General features: G+C 45.3%; 1 long non-coding RNA gene across 12 annotated transcripts in view; it reads left to right on the forward strand.

Annotated features, from left to right (window-relative positions):
* Nucleotides 1–24,028, forward strand: part of LOC123028690 — a 78,314-nt gene that overhangs the window by 21,688 nt on the left and 32,598 nt on the right. For 10 of the 12 annotated variants that reach the window (XR_006415736.1, XR_006415739.1, XR_006415743.1 and 7 more), the window contains 5 exons: nucleotides 86–1,191; nucleotides 4,099–4,185; nucleotides 9,169–9,234; nucleotides 12,161–12,259; nucleotides 13,711–13,938. This is a non-coding gene — a long non-coding RNA (uncharacterized LOC123028690). The remainder of the gene's footprint in view (nucleotides 1–85; nucleotides 1,192–4,098; nucleotides 4,186–9,168; nucleotides 9,235–12,160; nucleotides 12,260–13,710; nucleotides 13,939–24,028) is intronic. The other 2 variants (XR_006415738.1, XR_006415741.1) reach the window with 1 other exon arrangement.

The raw sequence follows: 24,028 nt of genomic DNA on the forward strand, positions 1-24,028 counted from the left end.
GCTGTTCTTCTCTAAATGATGCTTCTTATAACCATCTTTTCCTTCCTTCCTTCCTTCCTTCCTTCCTCCTCCTCCTCCTCCTCAGTGGCCACATTCCCATTTAATTTCATCAGCAGTATTAACTTCTGTTTATCCCCATTAACAAAATCACATGGTCTACTCTAGTCAGTATGTTTGAAGCTGAGGGTGGAGAAAAGAGGGTGAGGATAGGCAAGAAAGAAAAAAAATAAGCACAGAGAAGAAGAAAGATGCAGGATTGGGGAAACAGGCACTGCTGGATTTTCTGTCAAGAGTAAAACCCGTCTACCTTGTCGTGCTTGCAACATGCATAGCAAATAATGCAAACTAGGAAATCCTTTTCACCCCAGTGAAATGTTCCTAAGATAAGGATGGCTCAGTCTCCATCTCTGGCACAAGAAGGCAGCTTTCCTCTGCTTCCCCTGGTCTCCTGTGGGCTGCAGCTGTCACAGGTGGGATGCACAGAACATGCAGGGCTGCATTCCACTGGGGTGCAGCGCTCTGGTTTGCATGCAGAAAGCTTAAGGGAGACGAGAGGAAGCAGAACCGCTGTGCTTGGAGTGTAATGGTGAAGGCAGAAATAGGAAATTATGGTGGGTGGGGAGACCCCTTCCCTGAGCAGTGAATGGGTGAAGCATGTGTGAAACTCTGCTTGTTCAAACTTGTCAGGAGAGCGGCAGTTTGTCAAGAGCAGGACGCTTTGCATAAACGATGGTTTTAAGCCTTTATCGTAATGTCAGTGCTTTGTTGCAACTGACCCTCTTCTGGGTGAAAGCCTACTTAAACCATTATAGACTAAACAATGCTCTTCTCCGCTGAAAGTGAGGGAAATAGAGGAAGCATTGTGAAAGTGGCTTGGACGGATTCCCAGATGGCAAGGAAGCAACTGCAGCGAGCAGAACAGGGAAATGTACGGGCATGTAGGACAACCGGAGCATAATGGGGCAGGTGGAAAGGGATGCCCTTGCCCACATCGGGGGGTCTAGCAAGTCATGTTTGCTGCTGCAGTCGGGCTTGATGTGCTGAAGGCTGCCATTGCCGGCAGGGCATGGGGAGTTGGCCCTCTTCCCATGAATGCAGCCTACAAAAAGTTGTCTCAGATTCTGCATCGGGACTGGAAGAAGAGGCAGGGTCGGAATTCTTAGCTGAAGGCCAAGGCCAGCCAACCCAGAGGTAAGACACGTGGCTGAGGACAAGCAGGCAGTTTCGACTGCAGTTGAGCATACAGAGATGTGTTGGCGTGGGTTGAACATCAGCTGTCCAGAGTCAGTTGGAAAGAGCAGAACAACTGAGAAGTGCCAGAAATTCTTGGAGGTCCCCATTAACAGTAGGAATCACCCTGAAGGTGGAGGCAGATCCTTTGGCTTGGGATGGGGAGAGAGTCTTCCAGTTTGGGCTTGGGATGGGGAGAGAGTCTTCCAGTTTGAGCTTGGGGGTGGAGTCTTCCAGTTTGAGCTTGGGGGTGGAGTCTTCCAGTTTGAGCTTGAGGGTGGAGTCTTCCAGTTTGAGACTGGGGGTGGAGTCTTCCAGTTTGAGACTGGGTTCCCACCCTTTAGCCCCATTTCTTGCATGGCCAATATTCTACCTGTGTGAGTTTCTTTTCTTCCTGGCTTCTGCACTGCCCTTCTTTTGTACTACCAAGCCAGCCTAGCTAGTCAGGTTTAACATAATACAGACTTGAGTTTGGAAGCCATTTGTCCTGACCTGCTTGGAAATTGGGGGTGAGAGGGAGTAGGGGGATGCTGGCACATGACACAGTGTGACAATCTGTGTGTGACCTTCAGGAATGGGAACAAACAAACGGGCAATCCAGTCCCCCAGAAATCCAGCTGGGACGTCCTAGAGAGCATATCCCGTACAACTGAAATTATCTTTAGGCTCCAAAAGAGCCAGCCACGATGAAGCAGCCGAAGACAGCTGCCCCAGGGTGTAACTGACGCCTGAGTTGCCTGAAGAGATGTTTCTATTTTTTACAAGAATCATTACGATGTTGGTTTCAGTATGATTTGCAAGCTATATGCATTGGGAGGTTGAAATAGAAAATATTTTCAATAAATAAATGGATGCACTTAGGAACAACATGGGGCGGGGGATAAATCTACACCTTGCTCCTTAAATTCCCCCATCCAATCTTGCCAATTGCTGTCTGCTTACTTTATCTGGTAGAGCAGTTAGGTAATTTTAGAATCCAGACTTTCATGGTCCTCCTGGGGCCACTTTATATGGTAATGTAGATTACTTCACTTTACTTCAAAATGTGGCTCATTGGTCCTGCTGTGTTCAGAGGCTCTCTTGCCCTTTCTGTGCAGTGTGGCCTTGGTCATTTGCCCCGAGTCCTGCCGGAATGGCACACTGATGGTACGGGATGGAATGCAACAGGGTCATCACTGACACAATTAGAGGAGCTGTGGCTGTGAGGCCCCTTGGCCATGCTGGCCTCATTTTGATTCCATTTGGGTGCTGATGATAGAGAGGAAACCTTTTCTTCTGAAGGACCATTGGCCTCTGGAAAAGTCTGTGTCATCTCCAGGCAATAGTGGTTGAAGCCTGGGCCGATGGTGGCACAGAAAAACCCCAAGTTGGGTGAAGCTTGCACAGCTGCACAGCTCTTTCCCTCTCTATGCCACCCCATCGCTTCTCTAGTGCACCAACACATGAGGCCGTGGAAGAAGAAGGCCTGGAGGGCTGGTCCAGAGAGCAGGTGTGACCCCAACAGGGGTAGAGACCAGGATGGTGCTGAGGGCCACAAGAACGTCGTGGAACCCCTGGGCTGCAGGCTCCTCACCTGAGTTACGAAAGCTCTTTGGGCAGTTGAGGGTTGCTAGCATGATGGTGCCAAGTCTTGCCACGATGGACATTTTATTTCTGCAGTTGTCACTGCAAGTGTGGCTTATGTGGTGAGTTGACCCTGCTTCTGTGGTCTCTTTCCAGGGTACCTTCAGCATCGTGCTGGAGCAGGGCAGAAAGAAGCTGGCCAAGATGGACAAAAGGCAGCTGTTCTGAGATTCACTTGAAGAGCCTTCTGTTTATCATGGACAATTGATTTCTTCACAGCTTTTAAAAACTCCATTGCTGTGTGATAGGATAGGAATTCTAAGCATTATTTGGAAGTTTGGAAGAAATGGATTGCCCTTGATCAAGAAACAAACTTATAAAATTGGAGCAGCTGCCTTTTGTTTTGGCCTTTTATACTCTGTTCATCCAACCATCCATCCATCTGCTATCTTCATTCCAGCCTTAGAAATAACCAAGACAGGTAAATATGTTGCTCAGTTCACACTAAATGCCACTGATCACCAACTAAGAATCTGTATTTGATTCTCAAAACATACCGAAGTATCAGCTCTTGGTAGGCATCCATCCAATTTGGGTTTGCATCTGCTGAATTTAATGCCATGTTTTGTATATGAGCTCGGCTCATCCCTCAACACCCTTTAAAACAAGGTTTAAAGAGGAAGGAGACCCTCCAAACAGCTCCCTATTTTGCAGGTGCTGGTAAACACTGGTGCATTATTGATGCTGCCTCCACCTCTCTCTCCTGTTGAGGATAAATAATCTGGCTGCCGGCCTCTGCAATGAATTTCTCCACAGCTTCTCCATCTCACTTGCACAGCCTAAGGCTCTACATGCCAGGGACCCATCTGGCATTTCTTGATAACTTTGCGGCAGGGAGAATCATCTTGGTAGAGCAGCCCTCCCTTTGGGCAGAATGCAATCTGTTAGTTTGTGAGTGAGTCACCACTGTGGAGAGGCAGAACCTGCAAGCCATCTGGAGAAGGAGGGATGGAGAAAGCTGGGCAAACACCGTTATCACACAAGGTCTTATTCTGGGCTGCCTTTTCTGCTTGTGGACATGTCCTCAGGAGGGATCCTGAACCCTGCCTTCCTCCCCGCACTAAATTTACGATCTGTTGTAGCACCTGCATCTTGAGTATATCATTCAAAGGTACCCCAGTCTGTCTTTGTTGCACACAGGGATGGGTGAGGATGTCAGTGCCTTTTTAAAAATAAGAATTTACCCAAATTTGCAAATTCCTTCATAAATTGCTTCTCATCTCTTTGTTTACATCATCTTCTAAGATGATTCTAGGCTTCATCAAGGTGGACTTTGCTCTTATTCTAAGTAAAGAATAAGCCAATTCTTCTGCTCTCCAAGAAGAGGTTTAAGTAAGTTTGACTGGTTACACACTATTGTTATTTATCTGTCTTTGTTGCTTTTATGATAGCATATTTTATGATCATATGTTTAGCTCATTTTCTTTTGTTTTGTTATAATCCATGGTGGTAACAATAACATTTTATTATTGTATTCACATATAGGATGGAAAGAATCTAAGATTACTTTGTTTTTAAAAATGGAATGTGGGGGAAGCAAAACTGAGAGATCTGTCCTATTTATTTATGAAAAATTTTTTCCTAGGCCTCCCACGAGGATGGCCCAGCCACAAGGTAATGCGCACAGAAGTCTTGCGCTAAGAATTTCATCAATACACACTCAGTAAAAGGTCCATTAAAACAAGATTGCCAATATAGAAACATGCAATAAATATTTACTCAATAAAAATCCATAAGAATGATTTTCAATCAAAAATAACAATAAAAAGCTATTTCCATTAAAAACCAACTGCCTAGGACACATCTTATAAAACGGCATAAACATGAGCCTACTTTGCATTAGCAAAAATTTCTGGCAACTTCCGTAAGTTTGTATGGCTCACTTTGCATACAGTTCTAGGAAGAAAAAATCATGGAATCCATGCAGCCTGGAAAATGTCAGCCTGCTGCGGACTGCTTTGATCCATCACAGAGACCTCTGACACTGCTAAATGTAAATGTGTCATTTTTGTCCCCTATGGTCTTGGAGGACAGAGCATACATTGTGGTCCTCCTGAGTGACATGTTTGATTCCATCATTCCTGCGTAGCATGCTTTGCATAATTGCTCCTCCTTCATGCGTTGGCATTTTGGGGTGTGGGCAGGGTGTGGAGATGCCTTTTCGGTATGATCTTAGTAGAAATCCCTAACTCTGAAATCCATCAGGAGGGGCTTCCATCCCTCCCTGGCTTTCCCCTTGGTCATATTGCTGAGCACCAGGCTCAGGTAAGACAAGGAGGTGACTAAACATACCAGAGGACATAGTAAAACAGGAAGAGAGTCAACCAATGGATGTTGGCGGCCCATGGGCCACATGTGACTGCTGGCCATTTTGAAGCCATCACAACCTTTTTGACTCTAAGGGGTCAAACTGGTATGAAAGCAACTGATTTTGACCCTTTGGGCACTCTGCAGCTGCCATTTTAGTTTTTGCATCATGGGATGGAGATGGGGCCCATTTCTCTCAGAATGAAACATTCCTAGTAGAAATTTTAGACTCGAAATGTGAACTAGATGGAGAAGGAGAGGGCTTGGAATGTGGCAGAGAAATGTCAAGGTAAATGAGTGAGCTTTGACAGGGTGCTGCTGAGAACCAAACTGCCTCAGCTTAAGGGGCAGACACAGTAGAAAGGTATAAATTCAGCCATCCAAGGCAGGAGAGTGGGCCATCTAAGTCACATCTGGCTTCCTGCTGATCAGCAGCATGAACCTCCCTGAGGGTGGACTCAAGCTTTTTGGGAAAGAAGGTTGGGGGAGTGTCTTCAGTTTGGAATTGACTGCTCAGATGAGCAAGAGCTGCTCTCACAGAGCTGGAAGGCATCTTACTTTTCTTGATGTTCCTTGAGAACAACCTTCTTTTGAAGCACCCTTCCTTGCAAAAAACCTGCCTAGTTCAAATAAAGGGCTGAATTTCCAAAGCCGTCTGTTTGCATCTGCTGGAGTGATATGTTCATGACACATGTGTGGAGGGGAGGAGTGGCTACACAGAAGGGCCCCTGCACCAGAACATGCCTTTAGGCCTCCCAAAATTCCCTAACCCTGAAGCACAGGCTGGAGAGACACCTGTTGCCGATTTAGTCTAAATGGTCTACAGAACATACTTTTAGCTCTGTGCTTCTTACCAGGGCAGATGGTACTAATCTAATAAACAACTGAAAAATATTAATATGCATAATAAGAACAGCCTTGCTGGGTAACCTCAGGCAGATGCTATTGCTCAGTGTGATTTTGCTATATGTAAAATGCAGATTAAAAATAAGAAGAATATGTGCATACCACAAGACATCATAAGGAAACTTGTACACAGATTTAATAGGAGCTGCCCATTACAGCAAATTGTTCTTTCAAACATGAGGATAAATGTGGGTTGCTGCCAGATGCAAATGAGCTCTATTACACTCTGCATTTACATAAACGTATCCAGGCTGGTTTTTCTCATCTTTTCTACAAGACGTGCAGGGCCAGCCTGACCATGAAGCAGTGGGAAGCCAGCAGAGTTAGGGGAGGGCCATGTTTGGTCCCTCTGAGCTGCTTGTGTCTGACAGTTACCAGAAGAACAATCTAATGAAGGAGCTGCAGTCCAGAGCTGGTTTGTTGTTGCCGTTGCTGCTGCTCCCAGACTATACCTAGGGGTGCATCGAAGCTTGCAGGATCTGTGCATTAGTGAACTTTCTCTCGTGCTCAGCCCTGTCTTGGAAAGCTAGCTGAGCCAAGACGGAGTCTGTGCATGCTCAAGGAAAGACGGTTGTGCAACAGGCAAGCTTCTTCCACATCACATGTGGTGCTTCTAAGTTTTTTTACGGCAGCAGGGGGAGGAAGCTCCATTCCTGGGGACCACCGTGTGAACAACCTTCTTCCAATCACACGCAGCAGCACAAAAAAGGACTGCTTCACATGATGCCAAAGAAGGATGCTGCTTGCACAGAATGTGGGGCTTGATTCCACCACACAACTGCTGGGCCTGCATGCCAGGAACTAGGACTCATGGAGTCCAGGCAGCTGAGCCCTGGGAATCAAATGGATTCTCACCCGCAGAATGGATTCCTCACAGATCCCCACTGTTGCATGGGGATTCCTCCCAGGAAGCTCTCATGGGTTAGTCAAGGGCAGAAGATTATCCTTATGGGTTTCTTGGACCTACGCAGTTCCTTGCAGGGGCTGGGTGCTGGTACCAGCCCTGCTGTGTTTCAGTAAAATACAGCAGCCACCATCGTACCCTCCAGCTGAGCAATCCACATCTGCCACAGCTATTCCTTGGCTCCTTCTGTGTACTCGGGTCTCCTATTAGTAGCAATTGCTTCTGACAGACCTCTTTGCGAAGTTTGTTCAAGGACAGTGTTTGCTCAGTCAAAAAAAGTATTCTGCAGGAGGTGATTATGTCATTTTACCTAAGGCACCTAATGAAATGCCTCAGATAAACAAATTTATCCTCTGATGGATGTTTCTTTGCATGCCCACAGTCTCTGATGATAAATAATTTCTTGGGATGAAAAAAAAAAGGAAAAGAGGGGAGAAAAGTAGGCCAGGAAAATGATTTCAGTAGAAAGGATAATATGAAGGAGTCCAGACACTCAAGGCTTAATTTATCCATTCTTTGGCAGTGAGAAGCTGTGGTGTTACCACATTGCCACCTAGAGCCTAACGAGGGAATAGTGGGTGCTTGGCTTGTCATTTTCCCACTTCGCTACTTCCTCTTTGGGTGAAGCAATGGAGGACTTCATGGGAAACCAGACACCTGCGATGCCTTGCAGGGGCCTCAGCACAATCCAGCCTCAAATCCACATGTGGAATCCTGCCTTTTTTGTCCACAAGAAGGTAGAATCACAATCTTCCTCTCCACAAGAAGGTAGCATGCAATTTCTTGCATCCCAACACCAAATTAATGGCTCATTGCAGCCATGCTGCTTACCCACGTTCCATGACATAACTTCCCTCGTTTGGAATACAAATCTACAATGAATAGCATAGTTACCTGTTGATCCAGTTATCTGGTCTGATCTGTTTGGTCATTGCTTACATATTTGTTTCTTTCAAGCTAATAAAAGACAGGGAAAAATAACCTTCAACAGTAGGTCTCTGATGTTGTGTAATAGCTAGAACTGTACGGAAATGAAAAGCATCAATTAATTGAAGGCTGAATTAATAGAATTTGAGGGCTGCAATCCTATTCACCCTTGCCAGAGGGTAAATCCCACAGAACGCAATAGGACTTATTTCTGGGTGGGGAGGCACCAGATGCCACGGGAGGAGTATGTTGGTGGGATTTTCCCATCAAGGTGAACTGAGAGTGTAACCTCATAATGTCCACTCAGGAGAACCATTGAATTCAGCGGAGCTTCCATCTTGAGCAGGTATGTATAGGATTGTACTCTTAGGGAGAGAAGGCAAAATGGGGTTTGGCTGAAGGGATATATGGGATTGTCGAATCTGCACAGACTTGCTGCTCCTTTTCACCGCTGCAACCTGCTGGTCACCTGTCTCTCACTGTGGAGCAGACAGTGGAGGTGGTGAGAAGGAGGTCCAGGAGAGGGCATGGCTTCCTGGCTCCACGGCACTCAGCTTGGAAAGGAAGCAGCCGGCAGGCAATGGCGTGAAAGAGGTTGAGGAGGAACTGGTGACAATGGCAGTGGGAAGACAGACTCAGTGAGAGGGGAGTCATGTGAAGGTCCCTTTCCCAAGGGTACAAATGTACAAAGTTCTGAACAAATTGGGCCAGGATACCCGAGGGAGCTCCTTCTCCCCTGCCAACCTACCTTCTCACTGAAGTCGTAAGGTGAGGTTCTCCTGGTGGTTCCAGTGGACCAAACCTAGTGTGTCAGAAGAGCCTCCAAGATGATGGCTTCATTTCAATGGAATTTCCTTTGAAACTCCCCTGGAGGTCATCAGGCTCTGACCCAGTGCTGTTAACGGCACCTACTGAGGACATCTTTCTTGCAGGCACCTTCCTTTCTGAACAGTCATAGGTCCAACGTTATCCTGTTTCTAGTGCGTTCTTTGTATTCTTCATTCTTCTAACTGTTTCATCCCACTGGAGAGGAAGGAGAGACATGCTAGGGAAAGCTGATGCCAGAAGAGGAGGAGGGAGACCGACTACGACACACATCAATTCATGAAAGAAGCCACAGCCTTGAGTTCACAAGCGCTGGGCTGGGCTGGGCTGGGCTGGGCTGGGCTGTGAAGGACAAGGCATTTTGGAGGGCATGCATTTATAGGGTTGCCATAAGTCAGAGAAAACTAGATGGCATAGCACAACAACATCTGCTCCGTCTTTTTTAGTGTTTACTCTGAAATCTGCTTGAACATGGAGCCGTGTCTTTCCTACTGTAAAGAAGATAAATAATGGTAAGACCTACAGTCAGCACAGTCCTCCTCTTCTCCTTGAACTATTCCCTCTTCAGCTTGGACCTATGTCTCACTGCCTTCTGCTGGCAAGTTGGCACTGATTGCACTAGGAGTGGATTACTCAGAACTATTTGTATGTTTCTTATAAGCTCCTTGGCGCGAGCTTGATATTACAAGCTCCCCCCCACAGCAGACAGATGAACCCAGGCTCGCCACTTTGATGATGTCTCACTAGCAATAATGGGCTATTTATTTGTTCCAAGAGAGATTTGTAAGGGTTCCATGAAGATAGACTAGGGCAGCAGGTTCGGCAAAGGAGCTACATGAGCCCTGCCAGGGACTATGTTATGGTGCTAGTAATAGTACTTACTGAGTTCTTTTGCTTAAGGGCCACCATGGCTCTCTTTGATTGCCATGTGTCTTTGTAGATCGTGTTCAGCTATTAATGGCAGAATCTTCAGCCAGAAGAAAGAGGAACTTAGCTAGGCCTTGTAAGCTCCAGTAGAAGATTTTGTGAGATGCAGTTGAGCTCTCATGAGGTCTTGTAGGAACTGTTGTGTTTATATTCTATCTTCTGCCTGACCAAGCGCTTTTCTGCCAGGTAATCTTGGGGGACAGTGTACCTCAAAAGGGTAGCAACCAACCTCTTTGTTTTCAGAGATGGAGTGTGAGGTTGGGTCCACCGTGGCTTCTTTGTCCCAACATCTCAGGTGCAATCTGACACCTGCAGAGCCCCAACCCAACCCCTAGTCAAGATAGTTGAACTCAACTTGCAGTCCAGACTGAGTCTGATATATGGTCACAGCACTTGGCCTAATTTATGTGCCCCCCCACCCCCACACACACCCCCTACACCAGAGACACAGAGCAGTTGCCTTGGGTTCAGTCCCAAGAATCCTTAGTAGGACCAAGAAGACCCATATCTCAAACCCTGCTGAGCCACTGCCAGTTGATGTAGGGTATATTGAGTTGAATGGACCACGGGACTAATTCAGTATATGGGGCTTCCCATCTGTTAGGGAGTTTCCCATCACCTCCACAGAATCATGTCAACAAGCACAAGATTGGATTCAAACTCTAATGAAGATGGAGAGAGGCTGGTCAAAATGGTTGATGTTTGAGGGCTACAGCAGATGAGGTAGGTGGGGATACTTTGCAGAGGTCTAAAGTTATTCTGAAACTGTGCAGACAAGGATACTAAAGCAGAAGAAGAGGAAGGAGGGACTAGAGTTTGCAGACTCCGGGGTTGAGTGTCAAAGAAGGAGAGAGGAGCAACATAAACTAGCACACTGGTGAAAGATGTTACCTGCCTAAGAACTCGCCCCACTAAGGATCAGCTCTAGCATGGCCAACCTGAGCAGAAGGGCTGTAACTATTTTCCATGAGTCTGGCATCAATTTTCTTTCCATGGGGTGTTTTATCGAAGCAAGACTGGCTTGTCTGTATATTTTTGCATAAACAAGAATACTTACTCTGAATCGTGATTTGAAGACCTGTCTGCAATGGGAAGCAACATAGAAAGCCTTGATGCTGCGTTTCCTGTCTTCTGCTCTTTGTAGCAGCTGGAGAACCTCAGCACTTGCACCCCATTTGAATACATTCTCATAAAGGTGTTGCCCAGATGTGCATTTGGAGTTTCATGTAGCCCAACCAAGCTGCCTTTGTTTTCTAAATGATTAATTGCTATTGATGAGTGAACCTGGTATGCTACCTTAATTTTTTTTATCATGCCTCCTCCGAAGAAAAGATCTCACTTGCAGGATCTATTTAACACATGATAGCTTGTCTCCCAACCATGACACCCAGGTCAAGGCTGCAGATGTGATTGACTCCTGGAATATTTTTGAACTGTCATGTCTGTCGAGAGTTGCACGGGACAGAGTAAAAGGGATTGGTGCAATGACAGATTAATTTCTGAAAACTGTCTGAGAAATCACCCCCCACACACCCTGCCACCCCCATAAATTCTGCTCTGCCTCATATTCTTGCTTTATGACGTGGCATGCTAAATCTTAACTCCTGCAAGGACAGCATATGGGAGTGTGAATATATATATATATATATATATATATATATATATATATATATGAGAATGAATAAACAAGGCAAGTAATCCAATCTCATTGCAAATATTATTCAGTTCCTGCACCGTTGCTCTGGGCAACCAGCTTGAGTGGGGATATTGTCTCTAACCTTAAAAACTGATTATAGGGTACTTCAGTGCCTCATACTGTCTTAAAGAGGATTAGAAGGTAGGGTAAAGCTGGCTTAGAGGCTATGTTAACAAAGCCTCAAAGGCATCCGCCGATTTCCTTGTTCAAGAAGTGATTAACTTATTTAGCAACTGGTGGAAAATAATAATAATAATACTGTGAACATTCCAGGCGCCAGCCAGATGGTAATTAGGAGATGTAATTCCTGTCGGCGCATGCCTGAATCTGGCAGAGAATTGTCTCTCCACTGGAGGAATCATCTGTTTGTGTCAAAAAAAGAATGGGATAGGTTTTCTCCAAAAGGCATACAATAAAAGAAAGAACAAAATCAAATTGCCAAAAGGGTTTTTTCTGCAGTCGGAATGTGCCAGGTCTCGTTTGTGGAGGAGGTTCTGTGCTGTCGAGCTATAGAGTTGTCTTCCTGCCTCTTTAGATGACACAGCTGATGCAGCTGTGACCGAGTTCCTCTTCTGCCAAACTTCTCTGGACAGTTGGGTCGAGCTGAGCACTGACCTACAGATAAAGAAAGCTGCTTAAAATAGCATTTTTGGCATTTGCTTCCTCGGTAAAAAGAAATCAAAAGCTTTTTCAGGGCTTGGGACCCCTGCCCTCTTTAGAAAGAAAATAAGGAAGTAGGCCAATGTACACTTACCTTGGAAGGGATCTGAGACGTCATCTAGACTAACCCCTTATTTGATGTATCTTTGATGCAGGATGCAAGTCAAGGATTCCTGATGGTTGGCCATTCAGCTTCTGATTAAATTCCTTCAGTGAAGGAGAACCTCCCACCCTGTGTGGAAACCTCTTCTATGGTAAAGAGCTCTTACCTATTTCTCTGGGTATTTACCTGATCTTGGCTGCTTTCTAGCTTCCACACACTGGTTCTACCCTCTGGAGCAAGAAGGGACAAGGCTGCCCCATCTTTTGCATGACAGCCTTTCAGATATCTGAAGATAGCTATCAGGTCTCTCCTTGGACAACCTTTCCCTGAGCGAAACATGTCTGACACTTTCCCTTCAGACTTTGTTTCCAAAGGCCTCATTGCCCCATACAACTCCACTGAACATGGCCTAAATTGTCAATCACCCAGTGGGTCACTTCACAGATGAGCCTCCAGGGGCAGGAATATCTGCAGAAGGTCCACCAAAGGATTTCTTAACATTGCAGCAGGTTCAGCTGGGAAATCATGACCCTTCCTAAACTGCAGGGCTTCACTTTGAGCTGTTATAAATGGTCTAACAGTTAGAAAACCAGCTTCAGAATGAGCATGAGGCATTCCCTGGGCCTTTCTATTCAATACATCCCAAATATTCTTGCTACGGCCTTTACTGGTGTTTTAGGACGGAGGAGAACCAGGCCTATATTTTTTCTTTAACCCTTGAAACATGCACAGCCCATTGGCAGATTTTCAAGTTTGGATTAACATATGGGAGGCAGCTGTTAACCTTTAACTCAGCAAAGGCCAACACCAATTAAGATGGCATTAACCTTTCCTCTGGTATGTGAAGTGGAGAGCCCAAACATCAACACGGGGGGAAGGAAACAAATTGGTTCATTCAAGGCCGATTAATGTGGGTGCCCTCTGAGGCCAAGTTTATGGGTTTGGGTGGGGGAAAATATGCCCATGCCTTTATTGAATGGAGGCACAACTTTAAGATTACTATGGGTCAGCACATAGAGGGGGCAGTCCATTCCCAAAGCATCCATGATGCAAACCATCCAGAAGCCATCCTCAGTGTTCCCGTGTTTGCAGTAAACCATGCAAAAGCTCACATGCAGATGAAGAGGGAACCATCATCCAAGATTTACAGGGGTGAACTGGTGGCTAATTTCAGCTATCGCAAGTCACAAGGGGCCACCGCTGAGGAAAGGCAAGGAGTGCAGGTTGTATGGAAAGCTCAGATTGCTTTGTGCAATCTCACCAACAGGGGAGAAGGACCAGCTTGTTGAGGCTCAACTCTCATGGTCTTCGGCAGGAGGAAACAATGCACTGGGGTTGAAGAAAGCAGAGACGTAAAGCCAGTATGGTGTGGTGGTTAGAATGCTGGACTGGGACTCAGGAGATCTGGGATCTAGTCCCTGCTCAGCCATACAACTCATTGAATGAGTTGGGGCTAGTCGCAGACTTTCATCCAAACCTACTTCTCAAGACTGTTGTGGGATTAAAATGGAGAGGAAAAGGATCATATAAACCACCCTGGGTTCCTTGCAAGAGGAAAACATGTAAAGCATAAAATGTCATCCTTGTCATAATCCCATGCAGGTCCAGGCCTGGTGCATCCATTCTCAGCTTCTACAGAGTTGCTTCCTGCACTGCTGGGTTGTTCTGAACAACTGGATGCATACTAAGCCCCAGAGAAAAGGGGAAGCTGGGCCTCGCAGCAGAAAGATCATGCCATCACTGTCAGGTGGACACGCTTCATCGTGGGGTTCTACAGGTGGGAAGGGATCCTACCCCTGGGAGCCTGTTGCCAAACATCCAGATGTGGAGGTAAGTGATGCAGAGCTTCAGGTGATGGTCTGGGCAGCTAGGCAGGGTTCAGAGAGGAGAAGGCAGCTCAGCAGAGTCATTGGGCTTCCTCATATACTGAGATTACACCCACTCTATCTTGGCAGTACCATTGATTTACAGGCCACAACTCACATTCATGATTCAGAATGCAGTCGTTTGCTGCTTAGAACCCGGCAAGCCCTGTCATTCTCTTCCCCCATTTCACAGGGCTCCTTGCTGCACAGCACCCTGTGAAGTCCTGGAAAACATCTTTCCTCCAATCGAACCTGGCAGCAACAAATTCACTCCCATGGCTCCTGCCTTGACACCCCCCTCCCCGCCTTCTAGTTTTCAACCACCTCTGCTACATGCTGGCTGAATCAGAAATCGGGGTATGTTTGTTTTGGAAGTTGCTTGGATTCCCTTGGCAATTCTGTCTGCAGCAAGAAGCAAGCTGTGGGGAGAGGTTTCACATTTCAAAGGTGGAAGGAAAAGGACACCTGGGAGAAAGAATGAATGGAGTGATTTAATGCACCGCTCTCCCTCCAGGTGCAGTATAGAACACAATGCTTCTCAAGTGCAGCAAGGACCAAGCATGTGTTCCCCACCTCCTTGGCCAGGTGGCTGGCATCATAGCACATGTCACCCTCTACACATGTGGGTTAGGACCCCTTGTGATCTCCCTAGCTCTAAGCAATCCACTTCCTGTCCTGGCTGACTTTTGCCAGATTCCTTTGTGGAGGCCAGGGAGAGAAGGAAACAGGTGGGTCATTATTACCGATTCATTGCAAATATTGTCTTTGGTTGAACTGAACACAGAGATTTATTGAAGGACTGCTGTATTGCAATAACCACATCTGCTGCTTCTCAGCTTGGACCATCATATTTTGGTATGCGACTTTTCTAGAGGGTGCCCAAGGCGGAATCAGCAAAAAGGAGACCCTAACGGAGAAAAATGGGACATGTATGCATAAAAGACATATATGTGGTTTCATATGCATACATTCACATTTAGAAATAACTACTATAGTTGAAATAGCAATGCAATACATCTCACCCTATTGTGTAAGACAGCATCTGTTTGGGCTGTTGTTCAGATGGTAGCTGTGAATGGGTAGGATCTTTTAAGGTTCTTGATCTTTAAATTGAAATTGGACAGGACTGAATGTCGAATGTAGGCCATTCAACTACAGGACCATCTTGTGGCAGTTCTTTAAAGAGAAGACAGTCCTCTTTTAAAGGAGGCCAGATGGACACCCTACCACCACATCTTTTACTGTGCCAGGACCTTGTGCTGCTGTTAGGGGTGCCTGCATCCCTTTCTAGCAATGAACTGCATTTATGCGCATGTAAGGATAGCATCCATGCTGCCAACTTGGTGGGTTTTAATCATTTTTAATCTCCAGTTCTTGAAGCTGCAGCTGATTGCTCTGAGTGCCCAGCTCATGAGCACCTTGGCATGCTGCAACCAGTCCCAAGTCAGGACAGTTGAGAGCAGCTGAAGCAAGCCAGGCCTCTTTAAGGATCGATATCTCAGTCAATGCAGAGGTTGAGCTAGCCAGATCAGGAGGCTCCTGTTGAAGTTTCTGTTTTGCTCTGGTTGAATTGAAGCAACCCTATTTGGTGCAGAGCCCCAGCACCACCTGGAGCTGTCCCTGGTGCTGGTCTCTTTCTGCCGTACCTCCTGAGAAACCTGCCCCTACCCGACCCTAGTTCAAGATCAGGGTCCTTAACGGAATCCTGAAGCACACGTTACATCTCGAAACTGACAGCCTCAAATGGCAGAGTTTTCCAAGGAACAAACAAAAGCTAGATACCTGAAGAGGTGAAAAGAAAATTAAACAATGCCAAGGAAGGAAGGCATTATGCTAATAGGCAGCTTTTATACCGATTTTTATACAAATTTAATGAACAAGCAAGCAGGCAAGACTCTTTCCTTTTCCCCTCCTGCCCTCCCTGTTTTGTGTTAAACTTGTCTAAATGCAGCTCTGTTTCTGATCCAGGGAGTGTATATGCCATCAGCAATCTGTCAGAGTCAATAACATTCTTCCCTTCTGCCCATCAGCTTTGCCTCCAAGAGCTAACATTTCTTTGTGAATTATCACTAATGTGGTGACAAATGGTGTGTGATCTTTCCTCCTCCTCCTCCTCCTCCCCCTCCCACTTTTCTCTCTCTCTGAATTTGGATGCTCTGCAGATTAGGAAAGCATAAACTGCTTCTCATTAAATGGATGGTGATAATGGATGATTTTACAAGGTGCTGGTAAATACCTTTAAAGCTCTCCATGGCTCAGGTCCAAAATACCTTCAGGAACGCCTTTCCCCCATATGTTCTGCCTTGCCCACTGTGGTCCTCTGGGGACATCTTTTGAAGTTTGCCTCCGCAAGATTAATGTCAACTACCCAGAGGACTTTCTCAGCGGTTCCCCCTAAAGTGTGGAATGGCCTGCTGGGAGCGATGCATCAGATGTCCCAGGCTGTCACCTTCAAGAGGGAGTTAAAGATGTATCTGTTCCAACAGTCTTTCCCAGATTAGTTTTATTTCATATGTTTCTTTTTAATCTAAATGTGATTCAGTGTTGGTTTTACATTCTAGGCGAATGGGGCAGTATGCGAAAATACGGATGAATGAGTGAATGTTCAAACAGAAACAACATGAATCTTTGCAGGGCATTTCCTGAAATCTTGCTGAAAGTAGGAATGGCTGGATCTGTCATTCTATAGGATGTAACAGAGGGCTCAGATATTGGAGGTCTCAGTCTATCCTAAGCCCTGCCAGGGTGTTGACTTTTAAGACATTAGAAGTCATGTTGCAAGTGGTGGAAAACATTTTCTGTGTGTGTGTGTGTGTGTGCGTGCATGTGCATACATGCATGCTAAAAATGGTGATAAGTGGACCACAGAATTTTATTGTGTTGGTAGCATCAGCATTTAGGGGTTCTGTCCTTGCACCTGAAGCTGCATTTGCTGGGCTGAGAGGTTGCAGTTCTCTCCAGTGCCTTCTGTTTGAATCATACAGGAGGTAAGCACCATTCCAGAGGCATGTTTGGGTGTGGGAATACGGCCGCCCCTACTAGATTTATACAGCTCAGTCCAGTTGTCACAAGTCTTCCTTCTGAACGAGCCTCCAACACAATGCTTTTTACTACCCATATAAAGAAGGATGCTGCAAACCTTGGAGCATTTTGGTCAGGATGAAATGGTCAAACTGGTGCTCTGATAATACTATGGACTACAGCTCCCACAATCCCTACCATTGACCATGCTAACTGGAGCTTCTGGGATTGTTGTCCAAAACATCTGGAGGAACCAACTTCAACTTTTTGAGCTCCATTTCTCTAATGGAGAAACATGGCCTAAACATGCTTGAACTTCAGTTTTGCAACAATACTGGGAATTCATTTGCTGTAGCTCCATTCATGCTCAAAAGGTTTGCCCCTGGAAAGAAGTAAATGGCTTCCAGCATTTGTTGCTAATGATTTTCTTAATCAAACTTTCTCTCTCTCTCCAAACTGTTAAGGAGACATATTAGGGCAAAGTCTGTCAGCAGTGCCCAAAACCACATCTGCTTGAGCAAAATGAAATGCTGAAGCAAGTTGGAATTCTCATGTGACTCATTTCTATCCAGCTGTGATCAACTGTATAAAGCAGCTCTTGTGGAATATGCACGAGAATCTAGTTTTGGAGAATGATGTTAGGCTTGGAAGATCTATACCAACTTCTCTGATAATCAGTTCACCCTGTATAAACTGCTGCTTTATATTCTTCCTGGTAGCTTTTTTCCCTGATTTTTTAAAAACTTTGTAAGGGTCCTTAAATATGATCTTGAATCAAAATATGTAGCACTCCAAATTCTACTGAAGAGTAGCTCCATCATAGTTAATTACACTGGATTCCATATTTTCTTCAAAGTAGCTATCACACTCTTCTTTTGTTGCTGTTGCTGATTTCAAGTTCTTCATAGGTTGACCAAAGTCCAGTAGCACAAATGATGGGGCCCATGAGTGCATGATGTGCAATGGAATACTACAGCCATGGGTAGAGATGTACACATATGGTTAGATCTATTCCATCATGGATTGTTCGGTGTCTTTGATCTTGCTCCCACTCCTGCTCACAAATAATGCAAACACGTCACAGTCCCTGCATTTGAAAGCATTCAGGACTCTGCTTTTAAAAATGCGTACTGGTGCTAAAGTGCATTTACACAGAGTTCTGCCCTACCCCTGTAAGAAGGAAAGAGTTAGCAGTACTTTACCACTCAGGAAAAGATGGGCTTCTGCAGAATTTGCTGGTCTGATTCATAAAAATCTGAATATAGTTAACTCCGTTGTGGACTTCCCTTCTCTCCATTTTTGTATCGTGATGACCCTGTGAAGCATGCTAGCCTGAGAGAGAGGGAGAGGCAAATCTTGGGAGAGGGAGAAGGAGAGCGGAAGAAAGGGAGGTCAGGCTGAGAGGCAACGAATGGCTTGAAGTCAAATGAGCTTCATGGTCCAATGGGAATGATAAGACCTGAACCTCCTCAGCTCCAATCCAAGGCTCTGAGCACTGCATCATTCTGGCCCATGAAGGCTTAAGCTCAACCATCCCACTGGCTAGTTTCCTACTTTTCTCTTTCCCACACTCCCCATGTGGTGCTGGTACAGGAGAAAGACTATTTCTTGGCTGCTGTTCACTCTTTGCGATGAAGATTTCCAAACATACTCAGCGCCTGTGTTGCAGTGAACTCTGGGAAAACAAAGATGCAGTTAGACTCATTGACCAGGAAGAATGTAACACTTCAGAAACTGGAATGCCCTTGAGCAGACCAGATTCTGAATAGGTGCACAATTTTGCATTGTGAAGAACTAAGCTTGGATAGAGCCCTTAGGTATTGTCCACCCCCTTCCCTGCCATTCCCACTCCTATTTCCCCCTCCCAAATTTGTACACATTAGAATTTGTGGGAAATGTGCAGAGGGCACTGGAAGAACTCAGTCTTGCTGAAACTTCTACAAGACCCAGAAAAAGCCGGAGGTTTTCCCACATAAGAATGCAAAAAGGCTCAGAAAGATCGAAACCATTCCAAACGGAAATGGGTTGATTTTGCTTCTCTGTAGTCTGTTGGTTAGCTCATATTAAAGTCACAAGTTTTCCTTCTCTGGCCCTCATTTCTTGTTCTGAGTTAGATGAACCAACCACCTGACCAAGCGTAAGTTAGCTTCTAACGGACTTACATTCCTAAATGCAGCTACACAGTTGTTTTTTGTTACAAATGTGGAGGCCCCTTTCCTGTACCACACCTATAGTTCAATACCAGGCAGGAAAAACTAAAAAAAAAAGGTCTTTGGATCTTTGTTTAAAATTACTCTCCACCATTCCTGTGATTGCACGAACCAATCATTCTTTTCCTAAGCTTTCCAAAAGCTGACATGAGCCCCCTGTGTTGGGAACTACTTTTTCTTCCTTTTAATGCACAATCTTAGATAAAGAGTGAGTGAGAGTGTTACCAAAAGCCTTTGCTGTTGTTTGTACATTTAGATGCTGTGATTAAATTACATCCATAATGCATAATGTTTGCATTGTAATACATTATTAATGATAATAACACTGTCTTGTAAGGTCCATTCCAAAGAAGCATGCTTCCCCTGGATGGTTCATTGGTCTATTCACACACAATTTTCATACATCTCTAAAGATTACCATTTTAACAGCTTTCTATATGGATACCACCAGGCAGTTATATTTGACAGTGCATAAATCTAATTCCCTGTGCACTCAATTTTCTTCTGGCAGTGAAATCAATTTGAATCTGTCTGGATTTTATTCTAAAGTCTATTAATGCCTTGCCTCTCTCTCTCTCTTGCTCAACAATCTCACTTTTTCACAAATTTAATTCAGCAAGTGAAAAAAGACGGTCGGCTGATACAAACCCGTCTTTTATCTTGTTACAACAAAGCCTAATTAGGCATGAAGGGGACATACAGAGGAGTTTACAATTAGCCCTTTGGCAATAAAGGTTAGCTGTTGTGAAATTCCGTAACGTTCACAGTGGAACTTGGCCTCTTTCCAGTCATCATGGTCGTTCAAAAGAGTCAGCCCAATCGTTCTTGACAGGCAAACAAGCACAGATGCCTTTACCACACCTGACAGGTTGGTATGTCCAGAGCAGAGGGCCAGCAGTTCATCTCACCGGGCGATTCTCCTCTGGAGCAATGGGTGGCTGGAAGAAGAGAAGCTGTATTGCCCTCTCTGGCTTGCCATCAAGGATCAGCTGGTTCAGACTGCCAGCTACCAGAATGTTACACATTTGGTCAGAAAGGCACATGGGTTTGGAAGTGGAGTTGATGGGACTTGACTGATGAACAGTAGGTTGCAAGTGGGGATTGATTTCCCTAGGCTTGGATTCTGCTTCCTGCCAAGAGATGGAAGCCTTGTGGAGGGAACGGGGAGATGCATGCTTACCCACTGCAGGGGTGTTCAGCAGGACTTGGGCGTAGGACTGCAGCTGGAGTTCAGGCCACCAGGCTGTGCAAGAAGAGAGCTGACATCCTCAGGGTTGGGCTTAGGGATCTTGAGAGGGACATGTGAGAAATCCCGTTCAGCTCTTTCTCTCTTTACATTTATCCTATTTACTGTTTTCATACCGAATATGGATTCAGAGGGTTAGGGGCAGGGGCTGGGATGGGGACATGCAACTTGTTTTGGCTTACAATTGCCATCTCAGAGCTGATAGGAGTTGTAAACCAAATGAAATTCCCCACCCCAGTCTAGGAAGCTTTGGAGAAGGTTCCTCCATGGGTTTTCACACACACTGTCTTACATTTCCTGGCCTGTGTGCCACAGTCTTTTCCTAAGATGGTGAGGTCCAGGGGATGATTGGTCAGCCACCTGTAATCCAGCTGGTGGAACCTGTCCTTGCTAGGGTAGGATGAGACTTTTGGGGTGGATTTTGGGCACAATCCAACCAATGTTAAGCTCTTAATGATACCATGGCCTTCAGTAGGAGAGATTTACCCATTCTTTTAATTCTCCAACTCAGATCAATGCCATGAGTGGAGCTGGCTGGAGCTGGTCAGACTAGATGGCCCAGGAGACCCCTTCTGACTCGCTCTGTTTCTGTGTTTCTATGTACTAAAGGACATTGGCTCTCCTCCTGCACTTCCTTCTAATGGCAACTGTGCTTGGGATTGGATTTCATTCTATAGCACAAAGCATACAGATACCCATGTGGTAGTAATCACAGGGGGATTGCAGTCATGAATCTCCCACTGTCTCACCGAATTGTGCCTCATGGAGAATTTAATTCTGTCCAGATCACAGCCAGCAGATCAACTTTCACATTTTACAGCTTTTCACAGTGTATCCTCTCCCGCATCTCAGTTTGCCAATGGGTAACTGAGGCTGAGATAGTCTGTTCTACCTCACCTTGTTAACCCATCTCTGTGAAGGGAGTAAGGTCAGAAGGTTTGCCTTTGGAAATGTTGTGGATTACCTTGGCTTTTGTAATGTGACTTTGTGTGTGCGTATGCACACATGTACTAGCTCTCTGCAGCTCAGTGACCTCTCCAAATGCTTTGGACTACAACTTGCAGTGTTCTTACCCATGTTGGCTTTGTTTGCTTGGAGCTGAAGTTCAAATGTATGGAAGATACCAGGTTGGGAAAAGATAAAGTTCAGCACTGTGATCATATCTGGCCTGTCTGAGCTAGGGACACATGAGAAAACCATTTCCACACATTTTGTTCAGGATTTGGCAGACACAGGGGCAATCCATGCTCAAAGTTTTTGACTTTCCAAGCTTGCAATGTGATTTGTGGACCCACTCAAAAATGAAAAGCATGCATGCATTTAAAAATGCATTTGACAAATGCACAAATGGATGAATGTTTTAGTCAATGGGAGAAGAATGCACAGAGTCAGAATATGTGTCTAAAAGATACACATCAATTTTCCTGCAAAAGAAAAGAACAAAACTTGCTAGCTGGTACAAGCTCAAATTGGAATGAGCATCAGGGTGAATTTCAGAGAATTTTGGAGAGCTTGTGCTTTGGGGATTGCACATGGCTAGCTGGGCATACCAGTCTGGCTAACTGAGTTTCCCAAAAATATCACATCCCTTCCCCCAGGATCCACACCTTGCTTCCTACCATGAATCATTTGGGGGTTTCCAGACCTTGATGCAATAATCAGTAAGCCCTTCCTTGCGTCTTACTTACTGGCAGAAAGAGCTTTAAGATAAAATTAGCCGGTGTTATGACCACATCCCTTTTGTTTTGGTTCTGCCCTCTGCTGCAGTGCAGCTCCAGAGAGCTGTTCCAAACTGGGCATTGCCTCTTGGGTTGGAAGAAGTTCAACAATCTTGCCCTGAGAAATCCATTTCTCATAATAAAACCTAGTAGATCCTTTTCAGCCGTGTGGATATGGTGGGGTCACTTGGTGCTCTCTGCTAATGTAGAGGTGGGGATCCCTTTAAAATAAATTTGCTTTGTTTCTTATTTATGGAAATTGGATTGGAGACTGAGATAGCAAACACCGTCCTTCTGTGACCGCGTGACCTCTAGAAGGTTTGGACCTGGAGCTCCAGCAGCTGGTGGCCACACTGACTGAGGCCGATGCAAGTTGGAAGTCCAAAACATCTGGACACCATCACCTTGGGGAAGGGTCTTTGAAATCCAGAGATCAGTAAGCAGAATGATAGAAGATGGATGAATCAAGCCACATCCATCTTCTGGGTCCAATAGAGGAATTGGCGAGTGTGGAAGCCCTCCTTGCAGGTCAAAGAAGGCTGATAGCAGCAACGCTTTGCAATGCATGAGAAGCAATTGGCAGGGACACCATGGAAAGAAAATCTGTCATTCATAAACATGCCCTTGTCATTAGACAAACCTCCCTGCTGCTTGACGGACATTTAACATCAACATGATCAAAATATTGATTGAAAAGCCTTGCTGTGCTTCCTTTTATATTCTTTCAGATCTATCTAATCGGGGCTCTCTCCAGGCGCCGTGCTGTGTTGCTTCCCAGACAAGAAAATGATAGATTATCTATCTTTGGCAATGGACCCAGGCCTGGTCAAGATTAGTGCTTCAATTAGCTGCTGATGGCATTCCATTAGAATATTGCTTTTTGAAGAGCAGTAAACAAGAATGTTGTGCTTTGATTTTTCAGATTTAATTACTTCCATCAGGGGCTATAAATGAGCTCATTAGTCTTAGTGGCTCGCTAGCCTAGAGAGACAATAGAACATTACTGCTATTGTTTTTGTGATTCCCCACAAGGCTTTTAGGGGATGGCCAGCGTCCTTTCTCCTCTTTCCTTTCCAGCCAACAGTGCTAAGCTTGCAAAGAGCTTCAAGGGCATATTTCTGTGTAGGGAGAGATTGTGTAAACTCCACTCTATCTCTTTTTTTCCTTTTTGGAGATTAACATCTTTCATTCCACTGTCTGTTCATTGATGGAATCAGATGTTTTTCGAAGCACAATTTCATTCCGCTGGTGCTGACGTGTGGTAGTGCAAGGGCACACTTGCACGTGGGTGAATGCAAATTAGTGCTACTGAGGAGCAGTGCAAATCCCAAGTGGAAAACCTGTCTTCAAGTCCATATTGCAGAAAAAGCCCCCTTCCCCCCATTGAAGAATCTGGGGTGAGACCCCATCTGGAATATTGCATCCAGTTCTGGGTACCACCATTTAAGAAAGATGCAGAGACACTGGAAAGGATTCCGAGGAGGGCAACGAGGATGATCCAGTACTCGCTACTGCATTTGGGGCCTTGAATAGGGTGTCCTCATCTGTCGTGCAAGCAAAGAAGAAATCCTCACACAATTAACATTCACGATCAGCCATTGTTGCTTTGGAGTTGGAGCGAAAAGGAAGACGGCAGTAATGCCAACCTTTCATTACCACTTAGAGGATTAACCCCAATTGTAAAAATTTCTCCCTCAATTAAGCACCTAAAATCCAGGTGCTAAGAAAGAATGAGAATAACAACCCGGATCACCCATTACAATGTGGAATTGCTCTAAAATCCAAATTAAATGAGTGTGATAGAAACCATAAAAAGTTCTGCTTTATGGACCTGTGTCACATGGACCACCAGCATCAAAG

Source organism: Varanus komodoensis, unplaced genomic scaffold, assembly GCF_004798865.1.
Source record: "Varanus komodoensis strain SLA01 unplaced genomic scaffold, ASM479886v1 scaffold38, whole genome shotgun sequence".
In the NCBI taxonomy this organism is placed as follows: domain Eukaryota; kingdom Metazoa; phylum Chordata; class Lepidosauria; order Squamata; family Varanidae; genus Varanus; species Varanus komodoensis.